Source organism: Mesocricetus auratus, unplaced genomic scaffold (genome assembly GCF_017639785.1).
Source record: "Mesocricetus auratus isolate SY011 unplaced genomic scaffold, BCM_Maur_2.0 Super-Scaffold_100018, whole genome shotgun sequence".
NCBI lineage: Eukaryota > Metazoa > Chordata > Mammalia > Rodentia > Cricetidae > Mesocricetus > Mesocricetus auratus.
In genome coordinates this window covers 3,639,927-3,651,699 of record NW_024429199.1, presented here as the reverse complement: position 1 = coordinate 3,651,699, position 11,773 = coordinate 3,639,927, and the positions used below count along the sequence as shown (strand labels likewise).

The window sequence follows — 11,773 nt, the reverse complement described above, 5'->3', positions numbered from 1 at the left end:
CAAAATCAAAATGTCCTAGTTACTTAGGTACCTACCAGTGTGGTGGGATACACAGTAACTACGACATTCACATGTGTGCTTCGTCAGTGCTAAACTGGTAAGTAAACACAGTCCTCAAACACTGCACCTCAAAGTGGGGTGCAGTGGCATTAAAACACAGGGGCATCACAAGTGGAAAGGGCCATTAGCTATTCTTCAAAGCACTAAAGAATAGTGTCTACAGAAAAATATATCTGAGCTGACCTCTGTATTAGCCACGTGATTTCAGTGGACAGAGACAAGCAAAGACCATTCCAACCAGAATGGGGTGGGGGGGCAGAGTATTCATGAGGAGTCTGGGAATGTAGCCCACATGTGGGGTGCTTCAGAGATTAAGCTGAAATGGTGCGATAGCTCAGATATGTAAAGACCCACCTTTGGTGTCTCAGTCACTGTCCTGCTGCTGGGGAGAGACACCATGACCAAGGCCACTCTGGTGGAGTATAAGCCGCTCTAAGAGAAAGCTGACTAACATAAATAGTAAACAGAGAGCTAGGTATGGTTTTTGCACACCCATTACCCAGCACCTAGAGGTGGAAACAGAAAGAGCAATACTTCAAGGTCATCCATAACCGCTTTGCAAGTTTGAGACCATATATCAAAGAAAAAGTAAACTAAGGACTCACAGCAGTTCACACAAAGAATGTGCAGGACATTGTAGCAGGATTGCTGAAAACAAGGAAATTGAAAGTAAAATGTATCTCCTGTTAGATGTAATGGCACACAGCACGTGAGAAACTGTGACAGGAAGATCACAAGTTCAAGACCAACCTAGATTAGCAGCCAGGCCTTATCTCAATATAAGATATATATATTCTCAATATAATATATATATATATATAGGAGGATTGATTAAGCAGAGTACCAACCCTGAAAGTTTCCAATTATGTTACACCATACAGGCTGCTTTGATGCAGTTTTAATGACTATTTTAAATCAAACAGTCAAATATAACTTTGAGCTACTTCAATGGTTATGGAGAAATTTCTAAAACATAGTCTTTCCAAGATGCCCTCTACAAACCATAAAATCAGAATAGCACTATAATGGTGATTATTTGGTAGGTGTGCTCCTGAACATCTGCGAAGTAATATAATTTACGCAGAGAGACACCCACAAACACACTAACCAGAAGCCTTCGAGTGAACAACATGTGTGGTGGCTCACACTTTGATCCCAGTACTTAAACAGAGGCAGACAGATCTCTATAAGTTCAAAGCCAGCCTGATCTACATAATGAGTTCCAGGACAGTCATCCAGAATTATGTAGAGAAACCCTGTCTTGAAATTAATTAGTTGATTAGTTAGCTAACTAAAACATGCATGGGGCTGAAGCTGGAGCTACAGCTTAGTTGGAGAGCACCTGACTAGCATGTGAGACCCTGTGTTCAGTCTGAAGCAAGTACAAAACCAAACAAGTCCACAGAAGGGACTGGGTATGTGGAGTATGTGCTTTGCTTGTGTGAGCCCTGGGCAAGCAAAACAAAACAAAATGCACAGAGTTCTTGAACATTGGTATTGCACAAAGGATAAGTGTGATATTTTGTACCAAAAAAATCTTTATTTCAGAAGTAAGACTGAATTGACTCTGGTTTCTACTTCCTTGATCTTTTCCCAAAAACCCTCAACCTGCACATCTTCTAGTACGCCCCTCAGCTTCCCAAAGTTCCAACTAATCCATTGGGGCCCCTCCTTCCTGTGACTCTTTGCTGCCTCTCCCAAATACATCCCTGTGGATGCTAGTTCTAGGAGACCATTTAACTAATCCCTTGCTCTCCATTCTAGAAGCTGGATCCTGATGAACCCTCTTCTCGTGGACCATCATGCTCTCCTAACTAGCCAAGCTGCCAGCAAACTGTGACTCCACAAAACCCATCCTCCATCCTCTGCCTCCTCAAGCCCTCTTCTCCAGCCTGAAGGCTTGCTCCTCACTACAGACCCTGTATAAACACCCCCAAGCTTTCCTGAAGACCCTGTCTCTAAAATGACCCCATCCATGGTTTGGCGGTGTCTCCCAAAGTTTATATGCTATAAACATCATCCTCAGTTCAAGAATGCAGAGAAGTGAGACCTTCAAGAAGTGATTAGATCACGACGGCTCAGCCTTAACCAGAGTGCATGCCTATTGTTGGGAAGGATCCTGATAGCAGGCTGACTCATGCCCTCCCCTCCACATCTCTCAGGTGATGTAAGAATGAACATGTGCTATCTTGCCCTTCTGTCCTCTGCCATGGGATGAAAGGGCAAGAAGGCACACACTAGATACTGGCTCTCAGTCTAGGTCTTCCCAACTTACAGCTCTTTACGACTAAATATGCTTTTATAGAAGTATAAAATAATTGGCCGGGCAGTGGTGGCACACGCCTTTAATCCCAGCACTCGGGAGGCAGAGGCAGGCGGATCTCTGTGAGTTCGAGGCCGGGCTGGACCGATAAGCCTCCAAAACAATACAGAGAAACCCTGTCTAGTAAAAACCAAAAAAAAAAAAAGAAGTATAAAATAATCATGCTGCTTCCTTTTCTCTTTTTCTGAATGATGAAACTTTTGTTGAGGGTTGAACCTAGGGCCTCACATATTCTAGGCAAGTGCTAAACTGTATGCCCAGCCTTTTGTTTTGTTTCCTTTTGTTTTGTTTGAGACAGGATTTCTCTGTATAGTTCTGGCTGTCCTGGAACTCACTCTGTAGACCAGTCTGGCCTCGAACTCAGAGATTCCCTACCTCTGCCTCCCGAGTACTGGATTAAAGGCGTGTGCCACCAACAGCTATGCCCAACCTTTTAAAAGACTCCTTTTCTGCTCTGAAGGCAGGGTCTTGATAAGAGTCTTAGTCTCCTGGTGCTGTGAAGAGACACCATGATCTCCAGTGTCATCATGGTGGAGAGCACAGAGGCATGCAGGCAGACATGGTGCTGGAGAAGTAGCTGAGCAGTCTACATCTCGATCTGCAGACCACAGAAAGAGAGACACTGGGCCTGGCTTGAGTTTTTGTTTCGTTTGGTTTGGTTTGGTTTGGTTTGGTTTGGTTTGGTTTGGTTTGGTTTGGTTTGAGCTTTTGAAATACTATCACCACCTCCCATGACACACTTCCTACTCCAACTAGGCCACTCCTCCTAATTCCTCCCAAGTGGTGCCTCTCCCTGGTGACCAAGTTCTCAAATCTATGAGACTATAGGGACCATTCTTGTTCCAAACCATAGTAAGTTTCCCAAACTGACTTTGGATTTTCAATTCTTTTGATTCAGACTCCCAAGTAGTTGAGATTACAGGCCTGTGCCATCAAACCTAGTAGTTTGAAATCCTCATCTTGGAAGTTCAATTTTAAAATATAATTCACCACACTGCAGACTTCATGGATCCTTTCTTTCTAAATTTCTGTACCTTGTTTATAGAACTCTTCTATTAAGTAGAGGGATATTCAGCCCCCTTAACAAGAACAGGAATTTTCAGATGGGTCACGTAATATATTGGAAACCTTAAAAAGTGTAAATTTTCAGCAATTACCTGATCAAACAAACTGGACAGAACTCAAGAACAACTTGAAGAACTTCAAAAATCATCTGGAAACGTAGATCAATGGTGGCATACTTGTCTAGAATTGCCAGGCTCTAGATTCTTCCCCAAGTGTTAAACAAGAAATTAGTACCAAACATGGTAGCACAGTCCTTTAAGCCCAGCACTTGGGAGGCAAGGGCAGATGAGTTTAAGGCCAGCCTGATCTACTTAGCAAGTTCCAGGACAACCAGGGCTACATAAAAAGACCCTGTCTCAAACAAAAAGAGAGAGAGAAATGTATATATAAAATAATATATACAAATTTATATGAAACTGAAGACAATCCACATTTCCAGATGGAATATTCTCAATAGTTTCCCAACAGCATAAGTTTTTTTTTTGTCTCCTTTTGTTTTGAGACATGGTCACACTATATAGTCCTTGAACTCATTATGTAGAACATGATGGTGTCAAACTCACAGAGATCTGCTTGCCTCTGCCTTCCAAGTACTGTAATTAGATGTGTTGACTACATAGAATGAATGTGTTTGTTTGATAGTTACAAAAGTGACCTGTAGGAAGAGACCTTTGTAGCAGATAACATTAAAAAACAATAGAGGTAAACGGGTTAATTACAGAGCCATCAAGTATCCTCATGTAACCTTTCGTCTCATTGTCGCCGTTGTTGTTGTTGCTTTGAAACAGGGTTTCTCTGTGAAACAGCCCTAGATACAGATGAAAGTTTCTGTCCCGCCAGGTCCCGCTGCCCTTTAGCCCCAAATAAGCACACAGAGACATATTAATTATTAAACTGTTGGCCGATGAATTAGGCTTCTTATTGGCTAGCTCTGTCTTAATTATTAACCCATTTTTATTAATCTATGTATTGCCACAAGGCTGTGGCTTACCCATAATCTGGCATGTTACTCCTTCAGCAGCATCACATCTCTCTCTCCCTGCCTCTCTCTGCCTCCCTCTCCTTAGCATTCTCCTCTCATAGCCTCGCCTATACTCCCTGCCTGGCTACTGGCCAATCAGTGTTTTATTCATCAACCAATAAGAGAACCATATATACAGAAGGACATCCCCCATCACCAAGATGTCCTGGAACTCACTTTGTAGACCAGGATGGCCTTAAACTCAGAGATCCACCTACCTCTGCCTCCTGAATGCTAACATTAAAGGTATGTGCCACTACTGCCCAGTCATCTTGTATTATTTAACCTTTTAAAAAATTATCGTGTATTCATAAGAAATACAGCAGCCATATTGTAAATAACCTAGTAATGTACATCCCCTGTAACACAGTGTAGTATTGGTACAAAAATTGACTTTTTTTGTTTGTTTTTTTAAATTATGAAGCTGTTGGCCTTGCTTGTTTCTTACAGGCTAGCTCTGACCTAAGTATTTACGCCATAATTGTTAATCTAAGTATTTCTCTTACAGGAGAGGTTTCTGGGCTTCCTACCCCATGGTGTTACATCTTGAATTCTGTGTGTCTCCTTTTTTGGCTTTTTTTGAGACAGGTTTTCTCTATATTGTTTTGGAGCCTGTCCCGGAACTCACTCAGTAGACCAAGCTGGTCTCAAACTCTCAGAGATCTGCCTGCCTCTACCTTCCAAGTGCTGGGATTAAAGGCATGCGCCACCGACACCCGGCCAAAAGTTGACTCTTGATTCAAATTAAAATTACTGTATACAGGCGAGCAGTGGTTGCTCACGTCTTTAATCCCAGTACTCAAAGGCAGAGGCAGGTGGATCTCTGTGAGTTCGAGGCCAGCCCGGCCCACAGAGCAAGTTCCAAGACAGCCAAAGCTACACAGAGAAACCCTGTCTTGGAAAAAAAATTGTTGTATTCAAATTAATGAGAGAGACATGAAGAAGCCTGATGGGTTGAGATTGTAGCTCAGTTGGTAAATCGCTTTCCTATCAAGCATGAAGCCCTGGTTCAATCCCCAGAACACTGCATAAAGTGGGTGTAATGATGGGTTCCCATCATCCCAGCACTTGGAACTTAAAGTTTGAGGTCATCCTCGGGTACACTAGCAGTTCAAGGCCAGCCTGGTACCTGCAAAGATGAAGGGGCTATAGTGGTAAACACCTGCAATATCAGCGTTTCAAGGCAGAGGTAGAAGGCCCAGGGTGGGAGACCAGCCTGGGCTACACTGGAAGATGATCTCCAAAAACAAAAGATGAGGTAGAGAGGGCAGCTGGAACCACTTACTGACTGGGAACTCTGCTGCAGGCCTTCTTCAAAGACCTGTTCTCAGATCCGTACTCAGAAAGCACACCTGTCTACCAATTGCCACATAATATGAACCCAATGGGGCACTACAAACCCGCAAGACCACTATGTTTCCTCTTGGTTGTAAAGGGAAGCCTTTTCCTTGAGAGAAGCCTTCCCGCCAGCCTGGTTCCAGAGCCGCATCAGTTCCAAATAAACACACAGGAGGCTATATTAATTATGAAGCTGTTGGCCTTGTTTGTTTCTTACTGACTAGCTCTGATTTAAGTAATTACCCCATAATTGTTAATCTAAGTATTCTCTTACTGGAGAACTTTCCGGGCTTCCTACCCCATGGCGTTACATCTTGACTCTCTGTGTTTCTCCTTCCCAGAGTCCTCCTGGACTCCTAGTCCCACCTATCTAGATTCCCTATTGGCCAGCAATGCTTTATTGACATATACACAGGACTTCCCCAACATCTCCTCTTTCTGTCTAAACAAAAAGAAAGGTCTTAACTTTAACATAGTCAGATTGTATATAACAGAACAGTTATCAAGTAAGAACATAGTTACAATATTTTAGCAAGATTTAAACAGAATATCATCCATCCCATCCTTGTGAGTCCAAAGTTTTATATGTAGCTTATCTTTTATCATAACTAAGGAAAACTTTAGTTATAACTATCTGCCTTCAACTCTATCAAAGACCACAGAAGGATAATATATAAACACTAGGATTGACAGAGATATCTTACTGCCTGGACAGTCACCCAAAGTTCCTCTGTAACGTTGGGGCATCCAACTTCAGCCCATAGGCCACAGTGTGTCCAGAAGATTTCTCAGCAAAGCAGGAAATTTCAAAACTGTCCATCTGCATTGGCAGTCTGTCAGTCATTTTTCTGTGTCCTGCAGAAAGTCTCGTAGACTCTTCCATGAAGCAGGAACCCTGTAAGACTGAGTTCAGCAGTCACTTTTCTGTGGGTCCTGCATGTCCAGATTATACAACAACAGTCAAGCAGTACAGGCAAGAGCAGTTTCTTGCCCAAATGGCTAATCTTGCCATGTTGAAAGCAAACTCCATAACGAGTTTCTTCGATGCCCATCTTCCTCTCAGATGTAATTTGTGCTGCCAGGAGCAGACATTTCTCATTGTCAAGAAAAACCCTAAACCATTTTAAATGCCATTTTCTGAAGGTCTTTGAAAGGTTTGAAGACTATCTCACTATCTCAAATATATCTCTGTATATCTAGAAAATCTAACTTACCTAACTTTAATTTCTGACTGTTATAAGTAACTATCTATAGTCTATATTTAATTATGCATTACATTTTAAAAGATCAGTATAAGCCGGGCGTTGGTGGCGCACACCTTTAATCCCAGCACTCGGGAGGCAGAGGCAGGCGGATCTCTGTGAGTTCGAGGCCAGCCTGGTCTACAGAGTGAGTTCCAGGACAGCCTCCAAAGCCACAAAGAAACCCTGTCTCGGGAAAAAAAAAAAAGATCAGTATAAGCACAATACTTAATCAAGAGGAGAAATATACACATCACAAAATTGACATTGAATTTGTATCAATAAATGAAAAACCATACCCATACCATAATTCCCCTTTTTACCATTAAAAGAGATTGGCTGTGATCATTAGCCAATTATAAACAACCCCATATAAATGAAAACAAAGATTTATAAACAAGATGGGAATTAGGACATCGCTCATTCCAAACTGCTTTGTGCTGGAAGGGGGCGTTGTTCATACCATGGGAATCATGACAAAACTCAGAAACCTGTACAAGCCCTTATTTTCGTGGTCTGTAAAACTCCATCGTCTTAGCTGTTTCAGTTGTTGGAACACCTGGTCCACTGCTTCCGGGGGTCTTGGTTCATCAAACCACAGAAGCCTGGAAGGAATCTTCAGCTTTTCATTTTCTGTGGAAACATAAACAAAATCTCCTTTTCCAAGTAACATATCCTTATACTTAAATTTTGAAGTCAAGGCATTTTCAAAAGATAGAAGTTGGATTAATTCAGCAGCATTTATAATCAAGTGTACTTTAGCAGTTGTTCCTTCCTGAGCAATCAAAAAACTGAAAAACACAATAGCGTACAATATCCAGACTCTGTGTATTTTCTCCATCTTTACGTGGCTTATTTATTTATCTATTATTAATTTATTTCTTTTACTTTTATTTATTTCTCTGAGATAGGGTTTCTCTTTGGAAATCTGCCTGCCTCTGCCTCTGGAGTAAATCCTACCAGGGTGTGTCACCACAACCGGATTCTCTATTTACCAATATGCCATTTGTTTTTCTCTCTCAATCTTACGTATATTTTTAAACACACTGTAAACCTTTAGAGGTTTTTCTTCACCCAAGTCTGACTTTACTGTAAATCTTTGTTTTTCTGGCCACGTGTCTTATCTGTTAAAACTGCAGCTGTTTTAAACTGCCGTTTTTCCAAGATGGCGGGCATAAGCGTGATTCCAGCTGCCGGCTTGGAGATGTGGTCACTGCCACTTCCAGCTGTACGTACACACCTTTCAATCGTTAGCAGAGTCTCTTAAAAGAACCTTGTTTTTGTTTTGTTTTGTTTTTTATGCTGAGTCAGGAAGACAGACCCCTTAAGCCAGCAGCGTGAGTCTTTGCTTGTCGATAGCAAAACAGAGCCCACCTGAGAAAATGCTGCTACCAAAAATCTGTGCTTCTCTCCGTTCTTCTGTTTCTGTGAGTGACTGTGATGCTGTCCCCAGAGTAGTTTACCTGAGGAGGGACGATGGCCCCCGGCTGTGGGCAGCGCCATCCCCTGGGCTGGACCCTCTAACTGAATAAACAGTGTTAAGGGAGAGAGCAACCTCAGTGATCTTTCTTCCTGGCCTGTCAAGTTTTGAGGAGTATCCCACAAGCCCACATGAACTCTGCTGTGCCTTGCATACCATGACACACTCAAATTGTGAGCTGAAATGAACCTCTGTCCTTATCTTTCTTCTTGCAAGTTAGACACAACTGTTAGAAAGTAGCTGAGCCGGACAGTGGTGGAGCACGCCTTAAACCCCAGCTCTTGGGAGGCAGAGACAGGTGGATCTCTGTGAGTTCAGCGCCAGCCTGATCTACAGAGCTAGTTCCAGGACAGGCAGGGCTGTTAACACAGAGGAAACCCTGTCTTGAAAAACAAAAAAGAAAAGTAACTTCTATATAATGTCTACTAGCAATGTAATTTTGTGTTCTTCACTTAACTCATTTCATAAATTTTTTATGAGTTTTTCTTTTTTAATTTAGATTAGAAACAAGCTTGCTTCACATGTCAATCCCAGCTCCCACTCCCTCCCCCTCCAGGCCTCCCAACCCCCCACCCAATACCCACTCTGTTCCCCAGGGAGGGTGAAGCCCTCCATGGGGATCTCCAGAGTCTGTCATTTCATTCAGGTCAGAGCCTAGGCCCTCCCCCAAGAGTCCAAGCTGAGAGAGCATCCCTCATTTTGGGATGGGCACCCAAAGTCCAGGGATAAGTACTGATCTACTTCCCAAGGCCCCATAGATTGCCTAGGCCTCCTCTCATAATATCTTATGTTATTAAATATTCTTCAAGAAGACCGTGTTAGGGATGATCCACAGCTTGCCTAGCATGTAAAAGGCACTGGATTTAATTCTCAGCATATAAGATTGCTTTCTTTTTACTCAGAGGTATTCTGCTGTAGAGATGGAGTACAGTTTAGTATTTAGGGAGCATAGGGACTCCAGATCTTCATTATTATAAATACTATTACAACAGCTACCTTCCAACTCTTTTCATTTCGGATGATATTTTAGGACAATGTTCCAGACGTGAGACTGCTAATGGATGAATATTTTGTGTGAGCTTTTGCTTCTTTGCTTGAGTCTTTTTTTATCACATTTGAATATTTTAGGTTGCTGGTGCTCTGACATCACAAATGAGCTTTTTTAAATAAAATATGTCTCTGCAAGCTCATGGGAGAGCGTGATGTTACTGGGAGTGCTGCATGCCACGACACCTGTGTAAAGGTAAGAGGACAACCAGTCAGTTCTCACCGTCCATTTTCTTCTGAAGCAGGGTCTCTCTTGTTTCTACTACTTTGCTCTGTATTCCAAGCTGTGAGGCCTGTAAGCTTCCGGGTAATTCTGAGCGCTGGGATCACAGATCTATGCAACAGCGTCCGGCTTTTTATGTGGGTTCCATGGATCCAAACTCAGGTCATCAGGCTTGGCAGCAAGTGCCTTTACCCACCAAACTGCTCAGTGACAAAGACACCCCAATCTCCATTTATCTTCTTGATGGTCATTCTCTACATTCTCCAACAGAAAGATCATTTTGTTTTGATCTTTTGATACATTATCTTGCTACGTTCTCCAGGCTGTGGAATCATCTTGCTTCTGCCTCCTGAATGCTAAGGTTACAGGCACATGCCAACTCGACTGGCCTTGGAGAAACTGATTTTTTTTGCTTGTGTGTGTGTTTGTTTGTTTGTTTGTTTGCAACAGGCTTTCAATAGCCAGGCTGGCCTTGAACTGCCCACATAACACAAAAATTAACTTGAACTTCTGATACTCCTGTCTCTACCTCTGGAGTAATAGTATTATAGATGAGAGGCTTCAAGTCCAGTTTATTTGGTGTTGAAGACCAACCAGACCTGGAGTTGTGCTCATGCCAGGCACACCCTCTATCAAGCAAACTACACTACCCTCTCAGGAGTCTTTTCATTGACTGCTAAATGGACCACACCTGACGCTTCAGCTGGCAGTCTTCTCTGATAATATCAGAACAGTCCTGGAGACCCCAGAAGCCTGCTCCAGGGCCTGCTTGGATCACACAAACATAGGGGACCTTCTGGTCCTTACACAGCAATGGTAAGTGCAGGATACTCTCCAGGGCTTCAGCATCTCCATCACCACAGTGAACTCTGGGATGTCCTTAGTGAGGGTTTAGCAACCTCGCTGGCTACTCTCTGAGGCTGCTTGTAGTTGCACCACAACTGAACAAGATCCAACAGTTTCTTACTGAGTTGGGATTGGTAAGGGGATGGGCCTTTGGATTTACCTTAGCTTTGGTCATGGCTGTAGTTTGGGTTTGGCACTCTACAAGAGTAGCTGATGCCAGAAAGGAAGCAGAAATGCTACCCAGAAATAGGAGCAACAGGAGCAAAACTCCTGCAGAAATTAAAGTTTTCAATGATGTCTAAGGCTACTTATTCATATAGGTCCCACACCATATCCTGATAGGATTATCGTCGGGTGTTTTCCGTTCTCTGTACTGTTGTCTGTTTGGGAGGAATGAGATTTTTTTTCCTATATGAACTTCTAACTGGTTATTGCTACTAAGCAAGAAAACAATGATGTTTATTGTGGTTATAAGATGGCACCATGATACCATATTATGTTTTTCATACAATCTGAAAATAAAATACAGTGCTTTGATTATAATTAAGTGATTTTAAAAACTAGTCTGGTATTGCCAGTAAAGTCTGTTTTACAAAATTAAGATAATTAACACAAGCCTTTAAAGGCTCTTTTTTTATTTTACATACCAGTCCCAGTTCCCCCTTTATCTCCTCCTTCTGCTCCCTCCACCTTCCCCCATCCCATCCCATCTGCTCCTCAGAGAGGGTAAAGGGAATAAACGAAGTCTATTGAGTCAGGACCAAGGCCCTCCCCACTGTATCTAGGCTAAGCAAGGTATCCCTCCTCCATAGGAAATGGGCTCCAAAAGGCCAGTTCATGTTCTAGAGATAGATCCTGGTTCCACTGCCAATGGCTCCATAAACTGCTCAAACCACACAACTGTCACCCATATTCAGAGGGTCTAATTCATTCTTATGTGTGTTGAGCTGTCTGTCCAGAGTCAGTGAGCTCGTTTGTACTAGCTTAGGTCAGCTGCTTCTGTGGATTTCCCTATCATGGTCTTGACCCTTTTGCTCATATTATTGCTCCTCCCTCTCTTTGACTAGATGCCAGGAGCTTGGCCCAGTGGTTACTTGTGGATCTCTGCATCTGCTTCCATCAGTTACTG

General features: G+C 42.7%; 1 pseudogene; it reads right to left on the bottom strand.

Moving 5' to 3' along the window:
• Positions 1–10,444: 10,444 nt before the first annotated feature.
• On the bottom strand, positions 10,445–10,819 carry LOC101833252 (annotated as a pseudogene).
• Between the last annotated feature and the right edge of the window lie 954 nt (positions 10,820–11,773).